Source organism: Coregonus clupeaformis, chromosome 8 (genome assembly GCF_020615455.1).
Source record: "Coregonus clupeaformis isolate EN_2021a chromosome 8, ASM2061545v1, whole genome shotgun sequence".
NCBI lineage: Eukaryota > Metazoa > Chordata > Actinopteri > Salmoniformes > Salmonidae > Coregonus > Coregonus clupeaformis.
The window spans coordinates 21,507,148-21,533,273 of NC_059199.1; the positions used below are offsets into that span (position 1 = coordinate 21,507,148).

The following is a 26,126-nucleotide window of genomic DNA, read 5'->3' on the forward strand; positions in this document are numbered from 1 at the left end:
TGTTGGCAATGACACAGGTCAAACGTTTTCTGTAAGTCTTCACAAGGTTTTCACACACTGTTGCTGGTATTTTGGCCCATTCCTCCATGCAGATCTCCTCTAGAGCAGTGATGTTTTGGGGCTGTCGCTGAGCAACACGGACTTTCAACTCCCTCCAAAGATTTTCTATGGGGTTGAGATCTGGAGACTGGCTAGGCCACTCCAGGACCTTGAAATGCTTCTTACGAAGCCACTCCTTCGTTGCCCAGGCGGTGTGTTTGGGATCATTGTCATGCTGAAAGACCCAGCCACGTTTCATCTTCAATGCCCTTGCTGATGGAAGGAGGTTTTCACTCAAAATCTCACGATACATGGCCCCATTCATTCTTTCCTTTACACGGATCAGTCGTCCTGGTCCCTTTGCAGAAAAAACAGCCCCAAAGCATGATGTTTCCACCCCCATGCTTCACAGTAGGTATTGTGTTCTTTGGATGCAACTCAGCATTCTTTGTCCTCCAAACACGACGAGTTGAGTTTTGACCAAAAAGTTCTATTTTGGTTTCATCTGACCATATGACATTCTCCCAATCCTCTTCTGGATCATCCAAATGCACTCTAGCAAACTTCAGACGGGCCTGGACATGTACTGGCTTAAGCAGGGGGACACGTCTGGCACTGCAGGATTTGAGTCCCTAGCGGCGTAGTGTGTTACTGATGGTAGGCTTTGTTACTTTGGTCCCATCTCTCTGCAGGTCATTCACTAGGTCCCCCCGTGTGGTTCTGGGATTTTTGCTCACCGTTCTTGTGATCATTTTGACCCCACGGGGTGAGATCTTGCGTGGAGCCCCAGATCGAGGGAGATTATCAGGGGTCTTGTATGTCTTCCATTTCCTAATAATTGCTCCCACAGTTGATTTCTTCAAACCAAGCTGCTTACCTATTGCAGATTCAGTCTTCCCAGCCTGGTGCAGGTCTACAATTTAGTTTCTGGTGTCCTTTGACAGTTCTTTGGTCTTGGCCATAGTGGAGTTTGGAGTGTGACTGTTTGAGGTTGTGGACAGGTGTCTTTTCTACTGATAACAAGTTCAAACAGGTGCCATTAATACAGGTAACGAGTGGAGGACAGAGGAGCCTCTTAAAGAAGAAGTTACAGGTCTGTGAGAGCCAGAAATCTTGCTTGTTTGTAGGTGACCAAATACTTATTTTCCACCATAAATTGCAAATAAATTCATAAAAAATCCTACAATGTGATTTTCTGGATATTTTTTTCTCAATTTGTCTGTCATAGTTGACGTGTACCTATGATGAAAATTACAGGCCTCTCTCATCTTTTTAAGTGGGAGAACTTGCACAATTGGTGGCTGACTAAATACTTTTTTCCCCCACTGTATAAGAACTAACTGTTAATATTTAATTGAGCCAGCCTTTGTGTGTGTGTGTGTGTGTGTGTGTGTGTGTGTGTGTGTGTGTGTGTGTGTGTGTGTGTGTGTGTGTGTGTATGTGTGTGTGCGCCAATCGGATTGCAGATTCCTCCTAACCCATTTTATGAAACAAATTGATAACAGAAATTATAATTGTGTAATCCTGGGTGTGTGTGTTCCCAACTTTGTAACTTCCAGAGAACGTTCCCCGCTACCTTCAGAGAACGTTCAAAGAATGTTAAGAAAACCATCCTTTTGAACCTTAAAGAACATTGGTAAACTTCCCAGAATGTTCCTAACTTTTTAACCTTCAGAGAACTTTCCCAGAACGTTCCCAGCTACCTTCATACAACCAAAAGAGAATGTTCAAAGAACGTTTTGAAAACCATCCATTTGAACATTTAGGGAACTTTGGTGCAATGTTCAGGGAACATTCCCAGAACCAAAATGTGTTATCTGGGTTACAACTGGGGTTGCAGTGAAACCCTACAGAATGGTAGAGCTCCAGGAACAGGGTTGGAGAGCCCTGTAATGATAGTCTATTCAATAGGCTACATCTGTCGGGTATAAACTTTGATCAAGGAAATTATTACTTCATTTACATATTCTTTGCGCTCCCTCACTTAAAAAATAGCACTACACCACTGTAGCTAATGTTAGCTAAGTAAGCTAGCTAGCTAAGTTACCTAGCTAGCTAAATTACCATAGCTAGAATTTTACTTATTCTCCATCTGGGTTAATTTAACCAAGCAATTTGGCTTATCTCATACTTGCATGGTGATTCATTGAGTTAGATAGCATTACTGTACTGATTTTCAATGTTTTCTGACAGTGGCATCTGTAATCGGACTTGTGAAGTTGAGTAGGATGGATGCAAATTCTGTTAGCTATCTAACGTTAGAGTTTACTTTAAAATTTGATGTAGCCAAGTTAGTATAGCTAGCTATCTATGTTTCTAACATTTCTTTATTTCTGTACTTAAATGCCAAGGCCAATGGACAGCTTTGTAAAGGATACGCTGAATGAGTGGAACCTGGCCTCTTTGATTCCAAAGTTCGAGGTTAAGTAAAACTGAGAAATTGCTTTTTGAGAGTGGGGGAAAAAACACTGATTTTCATTGACATTGTGTAAAATAGCATCTACATCTTCCACATTGTCATCGATAACCAATAGCACAACCTGAATGAAAACTTGAAAGACAACTTCACCAGAGCCTTTTAGAACCATGCAGCCACTTTGGGACTACATTACTTAGATGCACAGCTACCATAGATAGTCTGGACTTACTTGCTTTATTGGTCATTTGCACAGATATTCTGTCACAGTGACCAACCTGACACACAAATCACAGGCTGGGAGCAGCTCATGGGCACTTAGGGGTAAAGTGCCTTGCTCAAGGGCACAACAGCAGTAGGTAGTATACAGAGATATTGTAGCTGGTAACACTCTGGCAGACGGATCACTCCCTGCAGATTTCCCCACAGGCAGCTCGGGGGTTCGAATATTGGCCTGCCTTTCTAACCTCGGAGCTACTGCCGCCCCTATTCATTTTGCTCTTTCCTCAATCCCTTGCCCTTGTTCAACCATTTGACCTGTCTTATCAACCCTTCCCTCCTCAAAGTATTTAACTAGAAATGTGGGTGAAACTATCCCTTAAATCTCCCACCTAGCAGTTAAGCCTAGCAGTTAAGAGTGTTGGGCGAGTAACTGAGAGGTCGCTGGTTCGAATCCCCGAGCCAGCAAGGTGGAAAAATCTGCCGTTCTGCTCTTAAGCAAGTCAGTTAACCCCCAACAACAACTGATCCCCGGGCACTGAAGACGTGGATGTCGATTAAGGCAGCCCCCCACACCTCTCTGATTCAGAGGGGTTAGGTTAAATGCGGAAGACACATTTCAGTTTAATGCATTAAGTTGTGCTTTCTCTTTTGCAGCAGAGGAGACGGACCAGGAAACGTTCTTGCTTTTGAATGACTCGACTATAGCCTGAAGTTAAAGAAGAACATAAAAGCCTTTTCTGTAAATGCCAAATTTTTATAGACGAGGAGAGGTCATCGGGACATACACGTGAATACGTAGGGATGTGGACACATCAAGCTACACACCAAGCTTGAGCAGTCTTGCCAGGTACATGTTGAAAGATTTGTTGTGTATTTTGAAAACTGATTGTTAAAAGGAATTTATAATTAATTGAATACTTTGTGCTCACAACAGAGTCAAATGTGAGAGGGTGACCAAGTTGCTGAAAAACAACATCTGACCGGTAAACCAAGTTGCGGAGTACATGAAGGAGACCACGATCCAGAGAGCTCAGTGGACCAAACAGAATGAGGCTAAGACAGTGGCGATAGTACGAGAGTATCCACGTCTGCTGGATACTCCAGGCATGGTGAATTACATTTTTTACAAAAACATTAGACTTGAATTTGATTCTGTTTGCTGTGATTAACTAGCCTGGCTGTCGCGACCCACGTGACTCAGCACAGGGAGAGCTGTGACCACACTGGTCTGGAAATGAGGCTGTTTGTTAATGCAATATTCGCTCATAAATTGTGCAACAGGGTTCGATTGGTTCTCTCAAATAGTAATTTTTTCCTCTGGGGTTGAGACCTCTCATTGAGCCATTCCATACTCTGAAGTCAGGAGGACTTTGAGAGTTAGGTGTTAGCCAGACTAGTGATGAACTGTAATGTAATTGTTTGTCTGGCTAGAACATAACACAATTTGAAGTCATATGGGGCAGAGTCTCACAAGCATTACAAACAACATTGTGTGTGAATACGGTGGCAACATGTTGATCTGAGCAAGTATGATGTCACTAATGTTTGTGGATATGTATGTAAATGTTAAGTTGTCTATTGTTTGTTTTCTTTACTACAGATTGCTCAGGACATTTTAAACCCGGACTGCTCGGGAAACTGACTGATAACTGGATCACGGTCTTCAAGGACAAAAAACTTTGCTTCGCCAGCCCAGAGAAGCAGGCCCAAGATCTTCTCTTTGAAGTGCAGGTATAGTTTGAAATGACCCTGCTGGTGATGCCTCAGATGCTCATTCATTTTTAGCCTAAAACAATCAAGTTATTCAATAAATATTATTATCTCGAGATACACAAGGTGCAGTGGCAACCCGTCATTCAGGTCATGTGGGTGGTGGTGGGGCAGCCATTGGAAAATACGGAGCATAGGGGTTGGTAATGTTTTCTAGTTGCGCCATGATTGGCTCAGTGTTCTGTCACTCATGGAGACACTACATCACCGCCAAATTTAAGGGTAGAGCTCAAATATTCAAGCCCCTTGGTGGCTGCCGTAGAGTTACATTAGAAGTGCCCATCCAAGAAGGCTCAAGGTCATTGGCCACAGATGAAATGATGTCAAATCACGTTATATCTACAGTAGCTTTGATTGAGCTGATCATGTCAACATCATACTTTCAAAATGTTAGCTAGCCGTCATCATCATGAATCAAGTCGACAATATACTGGCAAATCCTTTTTAATCCTTGTCATATGAAGATAAATAATGAAGAGAAATTATAGATTAAACGTATCGGTGCTCATCGGCCATTGGACATAAACATTACATATCAAGTTGGAAATCGCAAATTCAACAATGAGTGGTTTGGAAGGAATCAGTGGCTGACTGCAAGCATTGCAAAGCAATCACTAGCCTGCTATTCAGTGGAGTGGGTGTGTGGTCCCAAGTCGGGGTTTAAGGGTCTCTTTTCCAAGCTTAAAAGGAGAAACATTCAACATTGGCAATGCTGCCAATCCAGCATGACTTCTGCCACGCTCAAACAACTGGAAACTCGGAACTGGGAAATCTGACTTCAGTCCTAGCTCACTCATTAATGTCTTAATCGAAATTATGGATTGCCTCTTATCCGCTCATCGTTTCGTTATGCCATAGTTTGTACATTTCAATTGTCAGTAGAAACCACATTTGTTTAAGCAAGTCAGCCATATCAGCTATATTTTTTTTAAAGGCAGTAAATTAGGCTGAATTAACTGTTTCGCTGCCAGACAAGGCTCCGCTGATAGCCAGGTGTAACAGTGGTAATGTGTTGGGACTGCTGTTGGGACTCTGCTGTTGGGACAGCTTTATGTAGGCTCTAACAGTTTGTGGGCACCATTTGTCACCGTTATAGTGCAATTAATGTATTGTTTAGTGTTGTGTCGTGTAGTGGCTTTGCTGGCATGCATAAAAAACATTTTTGTTTTTGTTTGCCCCACCAAGATTTACATGCTAAAATCGCCACTGACAAGGTGACATCGCTTTAAGACTTCTGCCAATGGTCCTCCCAACACCAGTCTACAAGATTGGCAGGAAGACATTCCGACCCAGCATCAATGAGACCAGAAATTCCTTAATTGACTTGCAGCCTGCACTGCAAGTTTAAATAGTGGATAGGCATAGGGAGATTGATGGGGAAATTAGATGATAGCATTTGTAAACCTTGAAAGGAAAAGCATTCCAAAATCTGTTATGCATAACTGCACACTCCAAGACATTAGACAGGTTTCCATCCAATTTGCGACAGATTTTCATGCAAATATAAAAAAATCTGCATAAAACAATATGAGCATTTTCAAACCGGAGATGTGTTTCCATTAAACAAACTTTTTGCAGATAAAAGGCTGTGCGTGATGACGTAGTGCACATGAAAATAACTTTTGCCGTTAAATTCCCATGTACCTAAAAATAAAATGGGTTTCCATCACATCTTCAACTCTACTGATGGTTTTGTTACAAAAACTGTTGCATTATATAGCAAATGTGCCCACTCTGGTCTTGGCACATGCGCTCTAGCCAACAGCTCGAACATACAGTGGGGGTAGGCTATCTACATTGAGATTATTATGGATAAGAGCGATATTATTTGTATTTTTCAAACAGCAGCCAAGCATCAATCATCATATCACCAGAATAAGACCCTCGATATTTATTGGAAATGAGCATCAAGCTCATCACCTTGCACAGTCACCACCCTGTGAAGTTAATAATTTATTTAATCTCTAGCTTAATAAACTGCATGCTTTCCTGAGTCTTAGTGGGTGTACCACACAACATATTATCGCGTGACTCCAAGTTTACTTCGATATGATGGTTATTATATCAATATTTGCACATAAAGGAGTTTCCACCGCCATTTCTCAAATAATTAATTTTAACGACACAAAAAGATCCCACCATGTCGAAACGAACATTGTCTGTAGGCATTTATAGAATTGTACTGGCGTTTCATGTTTCCATCAGTCCGGTTTCTGAAATGTTTTATGCGTCAGGTAATTCATCCACATGAAATGGTTGTATGGTAATGAACCTATGAGCCCCAGCCCCAAATTAATGGAAGACGTAGGCATCAAACAGGGATTGGGTGCTGATTGATGTAAATGACTATAAAGTATACAAAATGCATTGTGTGTGATGTCATTGTCAGTGTGCCTCCATACTTTGCCCATATTCTAAAATCGAATGATTTCTCTAACAGGTTGGGACCAACATGGTTGAGTACCTGCACCAGATGGAGGTGACCAGAACCTACCCATTTGTGTTGGCTCTTGAGGACTGCTCACAGGTATTTACAGTCATTAGTGGACAGGCATTGGAGAAAGGTACACTGCTTGGGACGCTGGATGTGTGCTTCAAGTCCTATTATGTGTTTGATATCAACTTTCCTAGACTGTGTGCCCCAGCATGGGAATTCCTAGAGACCACGGTGTATCAGCTGCCAGGAACAGAATCCCCCGCAGTAAGACTGTTTCGAGCATGTCTTTTTTCAAATGAACAATAGTGAATAACAGTGGCGGTCAGTGCCGTTTATGATGAGGGAGGACCTTATTTCTATTACAGCATGTTGGATGACTGTCATTCATATTTCATTCACCCAGTTCAATGTAACATCGATATGTTTAGGCTACTACAGTGGCTTGCGAAAGTATTCATCCCCCTTGGATATTTTCCTAGTTTGTTGCCTTACAACCTGGAATTAAAATTGATTTTGTTTGTATCATTTCAAATCAAATCAAATTTTATTTGTCACATACACATGTTTAGCAGATGTTATTGCGGGTGTAGCGAAATGCTTCAAATCTGACCAGTTTCCCAGTCCCTGCTGATGAAAAACATCCCCACAGCATGATGCTGCCACCACCATGCTTCACTGTGGGGATGGTGTTCTCGGGGTGATGAGAGGTGTTGGCTTTGCACCAGACATAGCGATTTCCTTGATGGCCAAAAAGCTAAATTTTAGTCTCATCTGACCAGAGTACCTTCTTCCATATGTTTGGGGAGTCTCCGACATGGCTTTTGGCAAACACCAAACGTGTTTGCTTATTTTCTTCTTTAAGCAATGGCTTTTTTATTGCCACTCTTCCGTAAATCCCAGATCTGTGGAGTGTACGGCTTAAAGTGGTCCTATGGACAGATACTCCAATCTCTTTGTCCCTGACTTTGTCCCTGACCTGTTTGGAGAGCTCCTTGGTCTTCATGGTGCCGCTTGCTTGGTGGTGCCCCTTGCTTAGTGGTGTTGCAGACTCTGGGGCCTTTCAGAACAGGTGTGTATATATACTGAGATCATGTGACAGATCATGTGACACTTAGATTGCACAAAGGTGGACTTTATTTCACTAATTATGTGACTTCTGAAGGTAATTGGTTGCACCAGATCTTATTTAGGGGCTTCATAGCAAAGGGGGTGAATACATATGCACGCACCACTTTTCCGTTATTCATTTTTTTGAATTTTTTGAAACAAGTTATTTTTTTCATTCCACTTCACAAATTTAGACTATTTTGTTCATGTCCATTACATGAAATCCAAATAAAAATCTATTTAAATGACAGGTTGTAATGCAACAAAATAGGAAAAACGCCAAGGGGGATGAATACTTTTGCAAGGCACTGTATATGATACTCAAATTTTCCCTATACCCATCATGAGGTTGCTACAACCTAGCCTATGAATGAAAGTTTACAACATAGGTGCACACAGGTTAAAACATTTTTTTTAGATGACAGACAGTGACACATGTACAGACAGTGACACATTCAGTACCGCCTTGCACACTCTTGCCTGCATCTAGCTTAATTAGGGTGCAATCATTAGTCCAACAGTTGCAAACAAGAGTGTCTACTGGACAAATGCAGGTATTTTTATCCCTGTTTCGTTTGTTTCCATTTAAGAAACGTTTTTCAACAGAATCGGCGGAATTAATACACCTCTGATCACGCATAAACAGAGTTCACTTTCATAGCAGCCACGTTGTATTCATTCTAGCCTCTATGCACTCTCCTCCTCTCACCTTTTCCCTTTGTCAGTGGACTTCAATGAACAACACATCAGCTGTATGTGACCAGGCGAAGAAACCTTTCAAGCCAAACCATGTCATAATAATATGCCATTTAGCAGACGCTTTTATCCAAAGCGACTTACAGTTGTGCGTGCATACATTAATTTTTTTGTGTATGGGTGGTCCCGGGGATCGAACCCACTACCTTGGCGTTACAAGCGCCGTGCTCTACCAGCTGAGCTACAGAGGACCGCTACACACAGCCTATATCTTTGTCCCCATATTAGCTAAAGTAACATCCTAGTCAACATAGCTAATAGAAGTAATGCGTTAGTAAACCCGCTACAATCATGCAGTAACATTATAGTGTAAAGTCAGTAAGCAGTTAGACCGGCGGGCCCCGGTGGCAATAAATTAATAAAACCAAAAGTTTACCTTGACTTGGAAGAGTTCCAGTGTTGTGTTGGATAGTCATAGCCAGCTAGGTAACATAGCATCCCTCTGTTTGAGCCGGGTGTTTGTGTAACTAAACTAGCCAGCTGCATTCGCTAGCTAAGTAAGGGAAACTGAAACTCTCTTGCTTCTCCTTCATTTTTGAAGAACTTAATTTGTTGAAAACTGTTCTTTCTCTCTCTTTGAGTCAACTACTCACCACATTTTATGCATTTCAGTGCTTGCTAGCTGTAGCTTATACTAGATTAATTCTCTAATCCTTTGATTGGGTGGACAACATGTCAGTTCATTCTGCAAGAGCTCTGATAGGTTGGAGGACAACCTCTGGAAGTTGTCATAATTACTGTGTAAGTCTATGGAAGGGGATGAGAACCAAGAGCCTCCTAGGTTTTGTAATGAAGTCAATGTACCAAGAGTAGGAGGGAAGCTAGCTGTCCTCCGGCTACACCATATTGCTACCCTACAGAGTGCTGTTAATAATGATAATAATAATAATAATAATAATAATATGCCATTTAGCAGACTCTTTTATCCAAAGCGACTTACAGTCATGTGTGCATACATTTTTTACGTATGGGTGGTCCCGGGGATCGAACCCACTACCCTGGCGTTACAAGCGCCATGCTCTACCAATTGAGCTACAGAGGACCACCTGTTGAGGCTACTGTAGACCTTCATTGCAAAACAGTGTGTTTTAATCAATTATTTGATGACGTGAATATATTTAGTACAGTTTTATCTAAAAAGGATAACTCTTTCAATGTTAAACATAAAAAATAAAAAATGAAATTCACTGAGAAGGATGGTTCGCCCCTTCCTCCTCTGAGGAGCCTCCACTGGTGGATAAGTATGTGCTCTTGTTTGTAGTGTGAGAAGTGACAGGAGGAAGCACAGCCCTCTGAGGGCTGATGTGTTCTGTCGTGGAAATTCTAATCAATTGTTCTTCAAACAATCAATCTTTACTTGATATCGATTAATTATTGCTTAATAATGGAGCTGGTCGACGGACCCCTCGTAGGTGATTCGTTGAGAGCCCTGCAATAATGAGGCTGGTCGACCCCACACTCTTGAGTGTTGGGCCGAGAGCTCTGACATACAGAAATAAACAGAGGTCTTACATAGTAGACCTATAAATCATGTCTGGTTCCACCCCTCTCCGTCAGCTCGGAAGAAAACAAGCTACCTTACTTTCTTCTCGCGGCTATTTGTATCGAAACAAGTAAATGTTCTTGGGGTACATAGCGCACAAACAAGTGATAACGTTAGTTCCGTTACTCCTTTCCGTTCAAGCCAGCCTTTCTCAGAAGCACAGTATTATAAGTTATGAAAATGTCTTCACCACTGTTAAGCTATTGTTAACTATTAAACAAAGCAGGTAAATACATAATTTTTTCTCTCATGTGAATTAACAGATCAGTGGATGGATGAGCCATGAGTGTCTCATTCCAAAGATAATATGCTCTCAAGGCACTATTTATAGCTCTGTTAAGAGTGACCTTCAAATGTAACAATGTTTTAACTCGACCCAAATGTAGACTATTATTGTATTGCAAAACAGCAGGATGTGTGTGTGCTGTCACCTAAGATATCTGAAGTGTGTCAGTGAATATCTATTGATTAGCTCTGGCACTGTCTGATAGACAGATTTCTGTTAATTCCACTTAAGACAATGTCACACGCATGTTTGTTTTTCTCAGATTGCAATCTGAGTGTGCTCATCAAGTTCAGTCTGAGGCTTTAGTCTGATGTTTGGACTGTTTGGTTCATGAAATAATATACAGTGCCTTCGGAAAGTATTCAGACCCCTTGACTTTTTCCACATTTTGTCACGTTACAGCCTTATTCTAAAATGGATCAAATAAATAAAAATCCTCAGCAATCTGCACATAATACCCCATTATGATGAAGCAAAAACAGGTTTTATAAATGTTAGCAAGTTTATTAAATATAAAAATATGAAATATGACATTTACATAAGTATGCAGACCCTTTGCTATGAGACTCGAAATTGAGCTCAGGTGCATCTTGTTTCCATTGATCATCCTTGAGATGTTTCTACAACTTGATTGGAGTCCACCTGTGGTAGATCCAATTGATTGGACATTATTTGGAAAGGCACACACCTGTCTATATAAGGTCCCACAGTTGACAGTGCATGTCAGAGCAAAAACCAAGCCATGAAGTCGAAGGAATTGTCCATAGAGCTCTGAGACAGAATTGTGTCGAGGCACATATCTGTGGAAGGGTACCAACAAATGTCTGCAGTATTGAAGGTCCCCAAGAACACAGTGGCCTCCATCATTCTTAAATGGTACAAGTTTGGAACCACCAAGACTCTTCCTAGAGCTGGCCGCCCAGCCAAACTGAGCAATCGGGGGAGAAGGGCCTTGGTCAGGGAGGGACCAAGAACCCGATGGTCACTCTGACAGTGCTCTAGAGTTCCTCTGTGGAGATGGGAGAATCTTTCAGAAGGACAACTATCTCTGCAGCACTCCACCAATCAGGCCTTTATGGTAGAGTGGCTAGATGGAAGCCCCTCCTCAGTAAAAGGCACATGATAGCCCGCTTGGAGTTTGCCAAAAGATTCTCTGGTCTGATGAAACCAAGATTGAACTCTTTGGCCTGAATGCCAAGTGTCACATCTGGAGGAAACCTGGCACAATCCCTACGGTGAAACATGGTTGTGGCAGCATCATGCTGTGGGGGTGTTTTTCTGCAGCAGGGACTGGGAGACTAGTCATGATCGAGGCAAAGATGAACGGAGAAAAGTACAGAGTGATCCTTGATGAAAACCTGCTCCAGAGCGCTCAGGACCTCAGACTGGGGCGAAGGTTCACCTTCCAACAGGACAAGTCTCTGAATGTCCTTGAGTGGCCCAGGCAGAACCCGGACTTGAACCCGATCTCTGGACAGACCTGAAAATAGCTGTGCAACAACGCTCCCCATCCAACCTGACAGAGCTTGAGTGGATCTGCAGAGACGAATGGGAGAAACTCCCCAAATACAGGTGTGCCAAGCTTGTAGCCTTATACCCAAGAAGACTCGAGGCTGTAATTGCTGCCAAAGGTGCTTCAACAAAGTACTGAGTAAAGGGTCTGAATACTTAAGTAAATGTCATTTCAGTTTTTTATTTTTTATAAATTAGCAAAGATTTCTAAAAAACTGTTTTTGCTTTGTCATTACGGGGTATTGTGTGTAGATTGATGAGGGGAAAAAAACAATGTAATCGATTTTAGAATAAGGCTGTAACATAACAAAATGTGGAAAAGGTCAAGGGGTCTGAATATTTTAGATACATTTTAATAATCAATCCTATCTTATGAAATCTTATCTTGTGAAATAACACATAATTAGACAATAGGGCTTTGTTTCAATGTGCTATTCATGAAAAGTATATATTCTTGTACATTGTGGACAAGTCTCTGACGTGTTGTGATGTACTGTATGTTCTGAAATGCAGGCAATGCAAATGAATTATTTGAAATTCTTGACTGTGTGTGTAGGAAAGGGAGCGGGTGGGGTGGTAGAGAAGGCAAATATATGCACGAAAAATTTAAATGAAGATGACACTGAAAATAACCCAAGGATTACATAAAACATTACCCAGCTTCTGGGTCAATCCCCCAACCCAATGTGCTGGGTTTATGTCACAACCCAACACACTGGTTTGTTTTAACCCAGCAATATAGTCTAATTTACCCAGCAGTTGGGTCAAGTGCTCAACATTTTTACATTTTTTTACATTTTAGTAATTTAGCAGACACTCTTATCCAGAGCGACTTACATTAGCAATTAGGGTTAAGTGCCTTGCTCAAGGGCACATCGACAGATTTTTCACCTAGTCAGCTCGGGGATTAGAACCAGCGACCTTTCGGTTACTGGCAAAATGCTCTTAACCACTAAGCTACCTGCCGCCCGCAACTACCTGCAACCCAAGGCGTTGGTTAGAAGCACAACCCAAACCCACTGAGTTGAATTAACCCAATGCTGTATTTGTCCAATATTGACCCTTGTCGAAATGACCCAAATTTGGTCATTTTTAACCCAGTATTTTTTTGAGTAAAATAATATGAATCTACCTTTTAAGATGCCAAAATATAAATTGTTTTCAGTAATTGTTTTCAGTATCCTAATTTTGTTTGTTTTGTTTTCTGATTGTTTCAGTGCATGCATTCAACAAGCTTCGGACGAAGGACTTCCACAGGATCTCCAAAGTTCACTCAAAAAGGCGATAGTTCTGAACTGGGTTCGATTTAGTTCTTGTTGTGTCACGCCCTGACAGAGTTCGCTAGTTGGTTTGGTCAGGGTGTGAGTATCTATGTATGTGTATATCTATGTTGGCCGGGTGTGGTTCCCAATCAGAGGCAGCTGTCGATCGTTGTCTCTGATTGGGGATCATACTTAGGTAGCCATTTTGCCTACCTATGTTGTGGGATCTTGACTCTTGTTTGGCTTGTTTGTGTGTAGCCATTGTGAGCTTCACGTTACGTTGCTTTTGTTGTTTTGTCGTGTGTTAACTTAGTGAATAAACATGTATGCATTCCACGCTGCACCTTGGTCCAATCCTGTACTCAACGAACGTGACATGTTTAAATTTTTTTTATGTTGTTAATTATCTTTTAAACTTCCATTGGTTTAAATCTATTGATCATGTAAATAATTCTGTAGCTATACCTTTAAACATCATAAGGTCAAAATCCCCATAGTGTTCACATTTCTCTCATGTAAATGTTGTAGCTACATAAAAAAATTAAACAATTTTAGTTGGGAAATATCCAGTCTTTGCTATTTTCTTCATTACCATACTAATCATTTAAAGTTGTATTGGATTTATTTTGATCTGTTAAGACATTGAATACTTGTTGTTTAGTATATTTACTACATTTAGTATGTTTAGTTTTTTCTCTGTGAAGTACGTTCATTTAAAGTTATGTGATTTGGTTTATGTAGATACATTTCAATGTTAAAACACAGTAACCAAAAACCTGATATATTTTGCATATTCATACAGAGTTTGCAGCAAACAGAAGAATGTTCTCCACAAATGTCCCAGATTCTTTTGCCAGAAGTTCACAAGTTGCCGCATATTTACCGCAACAGTTTTCCTCAACTAATTTGCATGTGAAAATATGAGCTTGCTGCAAACTTTGAGGCAAATTGGCCAAAGGTTTGCCACAACTGTTTGCCAGAAGCCATTTTTTTCGGTAAGGGTTGGGAGAGTTGTCTGTCTGAAGAGGACAGACGAAAGAGTCCGCCGTTGAAACCAGACCCTAGTCACTGTTGCCTAGGGTCGGGTTTTTGAGACTAAGCATTCAGTTACTGTACTGACCCTGTCTTTTCCCCTGTTTCGCCTGTAGGGTGCGGCAGCATACATAGTCAACTATCTGATGTTCATGTTCTGGGCTCTACTGTTCTTTTTCTTGGCTGTTATATTGGTCCGGGCCTTTGCATCTTACGCCTGTGGATCAGGAGTACCAGAAGTGAGCACACACATGGACGGTACACACACACATTCACTGAACTATGCTGACGTTAAGGAGTAACCTCACTCTGAGGACTATCAACTTCCAAAGTGAAAACCTACATTTTAGTTCAGGGGTTCAGTTAAAGCTTTTGTCAAAAACGTTTATTTATTTATTATATTACTCTTTCACTTCTGCCTCCTACAGTCTCATCGATGTTCATCCATACATTCATCTATTTAAAGCCAGAGCCTGAACTCCGTTCTCTCTACTTTATTTCTGAGAAAACAAATGACTGAGAATAGTGTGTGTCCCAAATGGCATCCTAATCTTTAAGTCCACTACTTTTGACCCGGACCCATAGGATAAAAGTAGTACACTATATAGGGAATAGGGTGCCATTTGGGATGCAGTCAGTTTGTTTTGGAGTGAAGACTATATCTGTGTTTTTGGAGCTGTCACTGGAGACACACACACACTAGCATATTGATGCTGGCAAACACACTGTCCTATAATATCTGTTTCATTGTTTGCTTGGGGGCAGAGCACACACACACACTTGTAACTAACCTTGTGGGGACACACAATTCAGTCCCATTCAAAATCCTATTTTCCCTAACCTGAACCCTAACCTTAACCCCAAAACCTAACCTTAACCCTAAACCTAACCCTAGCTCCTAACCCTAAAACTAACCCTCGCTCTAAACCCTAACCCTAAACATAAACCTAATTCTAACCCTAACACGAATTCTAACCTTAACCCTAAACCACATAGAAATAGCATTTGACCTTGTGGGGACTAACAACATGTCCCAAGTTTTTGTTTGTTTACTATTCTTGTGGGGACTTCTGGTCCCCACAAGTATAGTTAAACAGTCCACACACACACACACACACACACACACACACACTCCTAGACCCACAAGAAGAAGCAAATAGAACCACACGCAGATGGAGCTATAGCTGTATCTCATTCATTTAAAAGTAGAAAGAAATGTATGTACCAATCACAGACTGCAGCTTTAGGAGTCTCATTGGAGTTGACTAAAAAAATCTAACTGAGGGAACAACATTGTGAAAGCTTAGTCAAACGTCCCATATTCAGAGGATAGGTTTAAAACCATCATTGATACGTTGGTATTGTATTGCAATCACACCAGCTGAAGTAGATTAGCACATCTCTTAGAGTTATAAAGTTAGGATGTTACAACTGTAAAACTCTATGTCTTGGCTGTGTTTTTGGCTTAGTGCGTTAGCCTAGAACGTGCTACAATATTATATCTGCAGTCATTGTTTTGTTGAAGATGGATAGAGAAAAAAAGAACTATGGTCACTTTCTGTTTGCTCCCTCCCTCCACTTTTCCCTTCACCCTTCACACCCACCAGCCATAACCTCCTCTCTAACCCCCTCTCCTATCTCTCCAGAAAGTAATATTCTTGGGATAATAAAGATTACCTGACTTGACCACAGTTTCTCCCCTCAATAACCTCCATGCCCTAACCCCCTCTACCCTCTCGCCTCTCCCCAGATAAAGACTAGCCTCTCTGGGTTAATCATTAGAGGGTACCTGGGGTAGTGCACCCTAATCATCAAGACCATCACCCTGGTCCTGGCTGTGTCCTCGGGGACTCTCTCTCACCCTCTTTCTAAAATGTACACGATATATACAAAAGTATGTGGACACCCCTTCAAATTAGTAGATTCGGCTATTTCAGCCACACCCGTTGCTGACAGATGTATAAAATCAAGCACACAGCCATGCAATCTCCATAGACAAACATTAGCTGTAGAATGACCTTACTAAAGAGCTCTGTGACTTTCAACGTGGCACCGTCATAGAATGCCACCTTTCTAACAAGTCAGTTCATCAAATTTCTGCCCTGCTAGAGCTGCCCCGGTCAACTGTGCTGTTATTGTGAAGTGGAAACATCTAGGAGCAACAACTGCTCAGCCGCGAAGTGGTAGGCCATACAAGCTCACAGAACGGGACCGGCGAGTACTCTGTTGAAACACTCACTACCGAGTTCCAAACTGCCTCTGGAAGCAACGTCAGCACAATAACTCTTCGTCAGGAGCTTCATGAAATGGCCGCACAGAAGCCTAAGATCACTATGTGCAATGCCAAGCGTCGGCTGGAGTGATGTAAAGCTCGCCGGCATTATACTTTGGAGCAGTGGAAACGAGTTCTCTGGAGTGATGAATCACGCTTCACCAACTGTCAGTCCGACGGACTAATCTGGGTTTGTCGGGTGCCAGAAGAACACTACCTGCCCGAATGCATAGTGCAAGCTGTAAAGTTTGGTGAAGGAGGAATAATGGTCTGGTGCTGTTTTTCATGGTTCGGTTAGGCCCCTTGGTTCCAGTGAAGGGAAACCTTAACGCTACAGCATACAATGAAATTCTAGACGATTCTGTGCTTCCAACTTTGTGGCAACAGTTTGGGGAAGGTCCTTTCCTGTTTCAGCATGACAATGCCCCTGTAAACAGAGCGTGGTCCATACAGAAATGGTTTGTTGAGATCGGTGTGGAAGAACTTGACTGGCCTGCACAGAGCCCTGTCCTCAACCCCATCGAACACCTTTGGGATTAATTGGAAAGCCGACTGCGAGCCAGGCCTAATCACCCAACATCAGTGCCCAACCACACTAATGCACTTGTGGCTCAATGGAAGCAAGTCACTGCGGCAATGTTCCAACATCTAGTGGAAAAACTTCCCAGAAGAGTGGAGGCTGTTATAGCAGCAAAGTGGGGACCAACTCCATATTAATGCCCATGATTTTGGAATGAAATGTTCGACGAACAGGTGACCACGTACTTTTGGTCATGTACAGTGGGGGAAAAAAGTATTTAGTCAGCCACCAATTGTGCAAGTTCTCCCACTTAAAAAGATGAGAGAGGCCTGTAATTTTCATCATAGGTACACGTCAATTATGACAGACAAATTGAGAAAAAAAAATCCAGAAAATCCCATTGTAGGATTTTTAATGAATTTATTTGCAAATTATGGTGGAAAATAAGTATTTGGTCACCTACAAACAAGCAAGATTTCTGGCTCTCACAGACCTGTAACTTCTTCTTTAAGAGGCTCCTCTGTCCTCCACTCGTTACCTGTATTAATGGCACCTGTTTGAACATGTTATCAGTATAAAAGACACCTGTCCAAAACCTCAAACAGTCACACTCCAAACTCCACAATGGCCAAGACCAAAGAGCTGTCAAAGGACACCAGAAACAAAATTGTAGACTTGCACCAGGCTGGGAAGACTGAATCTGCAATAGGTAAGCAGCTTGGTTTGAAGAAATCAACTGTGGGAGCAATTATTAGGAAATGGAAGACATACAAGACCACTGATAATCTCCCTCAATCTGGGGCTCCACGCAAGATCTCACCCCGTGGGGTCAAAATGATCACAAGAACGGTGAGCAAAAATCCTAGAACCACACGGGGGGACCTAGTGAATGACCTGCAGAGAGCTGGGACCAAAGTAACAAAGCCTACCATCAGTAACACACTACGCCGCCAGGGACTCAAATCCTGCAGTGCAAGACGTGTCCCCCTGCTTAAGCCAGTACATGTCCAGGCCCGTCTGAAGTGCATTTGGATGATCCAGAAGAGGATTGGGAGAATGTCATATGGTCAGATGAAACCAAAATATAACTTTTTGGTAAAAACTCAACTCGTCATGTTTGGAGGACAAAGAATGCTGAGTTGCATCCAAAGAACACCATACCTACTGTGAAGCATGGGGGTGGAAACATCATGCTTTTGGGCTGTTTTTCTGCAAAGGGACCAGGACGACTGATCCGTGTAAAGGAAAGAATGAATGGGGCCATGTATCGTGAGATTTTGAGTGAAAACCTCCTTCCATCAGCAAGGGCATTGAAGATGAAACGTGGCTGGGTCTTTCAGCATGACAATGATCCCAAACACACCGCCCGGGCAACGAAGGAGTGGCTTCGTAAGAAGCATTTCAAGGTCCTGGAGTGGCCTAGCCAGTCTCCAGATCTCAACCCCATAGAAAATCTTTGGAGGGAGTTGAAAGTCTGTGTTGCCCAGCGACAGCCCCAAAACATCACTGCTCTAGAGGAGATCTGCATGGAGGAATGGGCCAAAATACAAGCAACAGTGTGTGAAAACCTTGTGAAGACTTACAGAAAACGTTTGACCTGTGTCATTGCCAACAAAGGGTATATAACAAAGTATTGAGAAACTTTTGTTATTGACCAAATACTTATTTTCCACCATCATTTGCCAATAAATTCATTAAAAATCCTACAATGTGATTTTCTGAATTTTTTTTTCTCATTTTGTCTGTCATAGTTGACGTGTACCTATGATGAAAATTACAGGCCTCTCTCATCTTTTTAAGTGGGAGAACTTGCACAATTGGTGGCTGACTAAATACTTTTTTTCCCCACTGTAATGTCCTTTAGATAAATCTGACTTGAATTACTCTGTCTTTTCAGGGCTGAGTCTGGGCAAGGAAGGCCCCCTGGTCCATGTGGCATGCTGTTGTGCTAATATCCTCTGTCACTTGTTCACCAAGTACAGACAGAACAAAGCTAAACGACGAGAGGGGAGGGAGGAAAAGGTAAAGGAAGAGAGGAGGGGGGATGTTGGGGAGGAGGAGAGGAGAGATGGAACTTTATGTGCATCTCAACAGCAATGATCTCCTGTGATTTTTGCATATCCTTCATGAACACTGTCATTTGGTGTCATATGTACTGATAATACTCCTGCTCTATGTGTTTGTGTAATGAACTGCTATGTCTCTTGCTGTAGGTGTTGTCTGCTGCTGCAGCAGTGGGTGTGTCTGTAGCCTTTGGAGCGCTCATTGGAGGCGTTCTCTTCAGTCTGGAGGAGGTACGTGATATGGGACTATTTAGCGAGACCAGTAAGAATAATAATATAATATGCCATTTAGCAGACGCTTTTATCCAAAGCGACTTACAGTCATGCGTACATACATTTTTAATTTTTTTTTGTGTATGGGTGGTCCCGGGGATCGAACCCACTACCTTGGCGTTACAAGCGCCGTGCTCTACCAGCTGAGCTACAGAGGACCACCAGAAACAGACCAAATACTTTAAGTGTTTGCTTTAGCCTGCCTGAAGTGCCAGATAGGTGGGATTTGCAGTTTTGCAACTATTCCACTGGTTCCATTTCGCCGGGCAAACTCAACCAAACCCAGATAAAGTATTTGAAATGAAATAGTATTTGAACCCAGGTCTGGTAAGGAAGTCAACAATTAAAGGAATATTTTGACATTTTGGCAATTAAGACCATTTTTCTACTTACCCAGAGTCAGATTTCTCTGCGTGCACTTTGAAGGAAGTTTGAAGGTAGTTTCTGGAGTCATTGCTAACTAGCGTTAGCGCAATGTCTGGAAGTCTACAGAAGCAGCTAGCATGCTTTACTGATCTCTCTTTCTCCCCTCCCCCAGGTGAGCTACTATTTCCCTCTGAAGACCCTGTGGAGGTTGTTCTTCGGCTGAGTTGGTGGCAGCCTTCACACTCCGCTCCATCAACCCTTTCGGGAACAGCCTAATTATTATTTTGTTTTAACGGTAACAGTCATTTGGTGTTATTCTATGTAGAGTTCCATAATCCCTGGCACATGGTGGAACTAGTACTAGTCCCCTAGTATAATTGTAAAGTGGTTATCCCACTGGCTATAGGGTGAATGCACCAATTTGTAGTCGCTCTGGATAAGAGCGTCTGCTAAATGACGTAAATGTGCCCTTGAGCAAGGCACTTAACCCTAATTGCTCCTGTAAGTCGCTCTGGATAAGAGCGTCTGCTAAATGACTAAAATGTAAAAGTCCTGCTTTATGTTTGGTGGCCTCTGGGGGGCACCCTTCATCAGAGAGAGAGAGAGAGAGAGAGAGAGAGAGAGAGAGAGAGAGAGAGAGAGAGAGAGAAGAGAGAGAGAGAGAGAGAGAGAGAGAGAGAGAGAGAGAGAGAGAGAGAGAGAGAGAAAATACTTATTTTACTGGTAATGAATGACCCTCTCTGTTTCTCTCCTGTTCCAGTTTTGATTGTCTAACTAACTGATTGATTAACACAATTATTAAGTAATTAACTCTACTGACTGATTGACTTCCTCCAATCCCCCCTCCTCTTCCCAGGAAAGAACACTCGTTTCGGCCACTACCCGGTGCTAGAGGTCCTGGTTGTAACTGGAGCTACAGCCCCACTCTCCTTCCCTAACATGTAGTTATAATGTGTGCTGGTATAACATGTACTAATGCACTAACAGTGTGTAATAGCACACACATACTGTATACACATTACAAACAATTTGCTGACGTTGGGTTACCAGGTAGCTTTTATGAATGAATAAAACTAAAAACAAACTTCTTCCCTAACAGTTACACCCGTAGTTCATACATGCATAATCTATGAGCAGAATTACTCTCTTACCTCAATTATCCACAAAATCCCTAGTTTGAAAGCAACTGTTTTCTGGAAGCTATGCTATGCTATTATCCCTAGCAATTTGAGTTTCAGCCAATGAGCTTCAACCCCCTCGCTATTTGAGTGACAGTTAGCAAGATGCACACACAGCAAAGTGAGAGCAATGACGTCGTGCACATATCTGCACGTGTGACGTAAGCAATTTTCGGGGACCACTTTTGGCTCGTGAGCGCTACTTTCAGAACTACTGGCTAAAAAGTATATAAAAGTACCAGACAATCTCTTTAACATGGGTCCAGGAAACTGTCCCCTAAAGTTGCCCCAACTGAGTGTACAACAATGTTTTATATACAAATCTGTATTTTTATAAAACATATTTTAGATCAATCTATCATTTGTGATTGATTTATATGCATTTATCTTTTAGTGAAACATTTTCTATAGGACAGCAATACTCAGTCGATATTCACGTAATAATAAGGAATTCCCCTCGACCACACCCACAAATTGGGGAAACAAACATTCTTTCCCATTGTCCCCCAGTGTAAAAGAGCCAACTTCGTCATCGATTTTTTTGTTATACAGAAATAACAAAACATGCAGAAAAGCTGCTGTGTTGTTCAATGTACATGTAACCAGGTTATGAATCCCGACCTACGGTTCGCAATGGTCCCACATAGGGAAATAGACCCTGCGAGAAGAGCACTGTGACTTCAGGCTATTCAGCGTGGGAGAGTATTTAGTCAGCCACCAATTGTGCAAGTTCTCCCACTTAAAAAGATGAGAGAGGCCTGTAATTTTCATCATAGGTACACGTCAACTATGACAGACAAAATGAGAATTTTTTTTCAGAAAATCACATTGTAGGATTTTTTATGAATTTATTTGCAAATTATGGTGGAAGATAAGTATTTGGTCAATAACAAAAGTTTCTCAATACTTTGTTATACAGTGGGGAAAAAAAGTATTTAGTCAGCCACCAATTGTGCAAGTTCTCCCACTTAAAAAGATGAGAGAGGCCTGTAATTTTCATCATAGGTACACGTCAACTATGACAGACAAAATGAGATATTTTTTTCAGAAAATCACATTGTAGGATTTTTTATGAATTTATTTGCAAATTATGGTGGAAGATAAGTATTTGGTCAATAACAAAAGTTTCTCAATACTTTGTTATACAGTGGGGAAAAAAGGTATTTAGTCAGCCACCAATTGTGCAAGTTCTCCCACTTAAAAAGATGAGAGAGGCCTGTCATTTTCATCATAGGTACACGTCAACTATGACAGACAAATTGAGAATTTTTTTTCCAGAAAATCACATTGTAGGATTTTTAATGAATTTATTTGCAAATTATGGTGGAAAATAAGTATTTGGTCACCTACAAACAAGCAAGATTTCTGTCTCTCACAGACCTGTAACTTCTTCTTTAAGAGGCTCCTCTGTCCTCCACTCGTTACCTGTATTAATGGCACCTGTTTGAACTTGTTATCAGTATAAAAGACACCTGTCCACAACCTCAAACAATCACACTCCAAACTCCACAATGGCCAAGACCAAAGAGCTGTCAAAGGACACCAGAAACAAAATTGTAGACCTGCACCAGGCTGGGAAGACTGAATCTGCAATAGGTAAGCAGCTTGGTTTGAAGAAATCAACTGTGGGAGCAATTATTAGGAAATGGAAGACATACAAGACCACTGATAATCTCCCCTTGATCTGGGGCTCCACGCAAGATCTCACCCCGTGGGGTCAAAATGATCACAAGAACGGTGAGCAAAAATCCCAGAACCACACGGGGGGACCTAGTGAATGACCTGCAGAGAGCTGGGACCAAAGTTACAAAGCCTACCATCAGTAACACACTACGCCGCCAGGGACTCAAATCCTGCAGTGCAAGACGTGTCCCCCTGCTTAAGCCAGTACATGTCCAGGCCCGTCTGAAGTTTGCTAGAGTGCATTTGGATGATCCAGAAGAGGATTGGGAGAATGTCATATGGTCAGATGAAACCAAAATATAACTTTTTGGTAAAAACTCAACTCGTCGTGTTTGGAGGACAAAGAATGCTGAGTTGCATCCAAAGAACACCATACCTACTGTGAAGCATGGGGGTGGAAACATCATGCTTTGGGGCTGTTTTTCTGCAAAGGGACCAGGACAACTGATCCGTGTAAAAGAAAGAATGAATGGGGCCATGTATCGTGAGATTTTGAGTGAAAACCTCCTTCCATCAGCAAGGGCATTGAAGATGAAACGTGGCTGGGTCTTTCAGCATGACAATGATCCCAAACACACCGCCCGGGCAACGAAGGAGTGGCTTCGTAAGAAGCATTTCAAGGTCCTGGAGTGGCCTAGCCAGTCTCCAGATCTCAACCCCATAGAAAATCTTTGGAGGGAGTTGAAAGTCTGTGTTGCCCAGCGACAGCCCTAAAACATCACTGCTCTAGAGGAGATCTGCATGGAGGAATGGGCCAAAATACCAGCAACAGTGTGTGAAAACCTTGTGAAGACTTACAGAAAACGTTTGACCTGTGTCATTGCCAACAAAGGGTATATAACAAAGTATTGAGAAACTTTTTTGTTATTGACCAAATACTTATTTTCCACCATAATTTGCAAATAAATTCATTAAAAATCCTACAATGTGATTTTCTGGATTTTTTTTCCTCATTTTGTCTGTCATAGTTGACGTGTACATATGATGTAAATTACAGGCCTCTCTCATCTTTTTAAGTGGGAGAACTTGCACAATTGGTGACTGACTAAACACTTTTTTTCCCCACTGTATACCCTTTGTTGGCAATGACACAGGTCAAACGTTTTCTGTAAGTCTTCACAAGGTTTTCACACACTGTTGCTGGTATTTTGGCCCATTCCTCCATGCAGATCTCCTCTAGAGCAGTGATGGTTTGGGGCTGTCGCTGGGCAACACGGACTTTCAACTCCCTCCAAAGATTTTCTATGGGGTTGAGATCTGGAGACTGGCTAGGCCACTCCAGGAACTTGAAATGCTTCTTACGAAGCCACTCCTTCGTTGCCCGGGCGGTGTGTTTGGGATCATTGTCATGCTGAAAGACCCAGCCACATTTCATCTTCAATGCCCTTGCTGATGGAAGGAGGTTTTCACTCAAAATCTCACGATACATGGCCCCATTCATTCTTTCCTTTACACGGATCAGTCGTCCTGGTCCCTTTGCAGAAAAACAGCCCCAAAGCATGATGTTTCCACCCCCATGCTTCACAGTAGGTATGGTGTTCTTTGGATGCAACTCAGCATTATTTGTCCTCCAAACACGACGAGTTGAGTTTTTACCAAAAAGTTATATTTTGGTTTCATCTGACCATATGACATCCTCCCAATCCTCTTCTGGATCATCCAAATGCACTCTAGCAAACTTCAGACAGGCCTGGACATGTACTGGCTTAAGCAGGGGGACACCTCTGCACTGCAGGATTTGAGTCCCTGGCGGCGTAGTGTGTTACTGATGGTAGGCTTTGTTACTTTGGTCCCAGCTCTCTGCAGGTCATTCACTAGGTCCCCCCGTGTGGTTCTGGGATTTTTACTCACCGTTCTTGTGATCATTTTGACCCCACGGGGTGAGATCTTGCATGGAGCCCCAGATCGAGGGAGATTATCAGTGGTCTTGTATGTCTTCCATTTCCTAATAATTGCTCCCACAGTTGATTTCTTCAAACCAAGCTGCTTACCTATTGCAGATTCAGTCTTCCCAGCCTGGTGCAGGTCTACAATTTAGTTTCTGGTGTCCTTTGACAGCTCTTTGGTCTTGGCCATAGTGGAGTTTGGAGTGTGACTGTTTGAGGTTGTGGACAGGTGTCTTTTAAACTGATAACAAGTTCAAACAGGTGCCATTAATACAGGTAACGAGTGGGGGACAGAGGAGCCTCTTAAAGAAGAAGTTACAGGTCTGTGAGAGCCAGAAATCTTGCTTGTTTGTAGGTGACCAAATACTTATTTTCCACCATAATTTGCAAATAAATTCATTAGAAATGTGATTTTCTTGATTTTTTTTTCTCATTTTGTCTGTCATCGTTGACGTGTAACTATGATGAAAATTACAGGCCTCTCTCATCTTTTTAAGTGGGAGAACTTGCACAATTGGTGGCTGACTAAATACTTTTTCCCCACTGTACCAAACTCAAAACAGACAGAGTAAACACTTCGTCACCAGTGGACGGGCCTCCAATCTTGGTCTTTGGGGGATCAATCCATGTTGAAATCATAAGTTCCTTTCTTCCGTTTATCCTCCTTCTCCACTGTACGTTCTGTCTCCCCAAAAACCTCCTACTCCTTCACCTACCAGGGTCAAAGAAAAGACAAAGAAAGAAAACCCAGGGCGCGGTTAAGTAGAGGCTCTGATTGGTTTCACCTGTCTGCAGTTTGGCTCTAACAACTGTAGATAGGTGTGGCTGTTCTGCTGCAGTCTAGAAGTGTTGAGCTGTCCATGGTCCTGCCTCTTGGGAATACTTCACATTGCTGTCCGTGGTCCTGTCAGCCAGAAAACAAAGAAACCTTGTAGGGACATACCGTCCCTCCACCACACAACCCCTGAAACAGCTACATACCTTCCCACTCAGCGTTGACCCTGTGGTCAGAGCAGTCAACGAAAACATGGCATGCATACGGGACATGGCATCAGCATTAGCATGTTTAGAACCCGAACGGTGGACGATCCGATAGTGGAAAGACTGAAGGCTGAGGAACCACCAGGTGTTCCGGGCGTTATTGTCCTTATTCTGCTTCATCCAGGTAAGGGGAGCGTGATCTGTCATCAACACAAATCTGCAGCCTAGAACATAATATTTCAAGGACTCCAGAGCCCATTTGATTGCCAAACACTTATTTTCCACTGTTGCATATTTGGTTTCACAGGGAATTAACTTACAGCTAATGTTCAGCACCGGATGTTCCTGCGAGAGTACAGCTCCAATTCCAGTGTCCGATGCATCTGTCTGTACAATGAGGTTTAGAGAAATCCGGCGAATACAACACGGGGCAGTGCATAAGGCCGTTTTCAGTTTCTGAAATGCCTCTTCGGCCACAGGGTTCCACTGTACCATGGCAGGTTTTGTCTTCCGGGTCAGGTC

The 26,126-nt window shown here is 42.2% G+C and overlaps 1 pseudogene; it reads left to right on the forward strand.

Moving 5' to 3' along the window:
* The first annotated feature begins 3,681 nt into the window (after positions 1-3,681).
* LOC121572453 overlaps positions 3,682-26,126 on the forward strand; it is a 35,825-nt pseudogene continuing 13,380 nt past the window's right edge.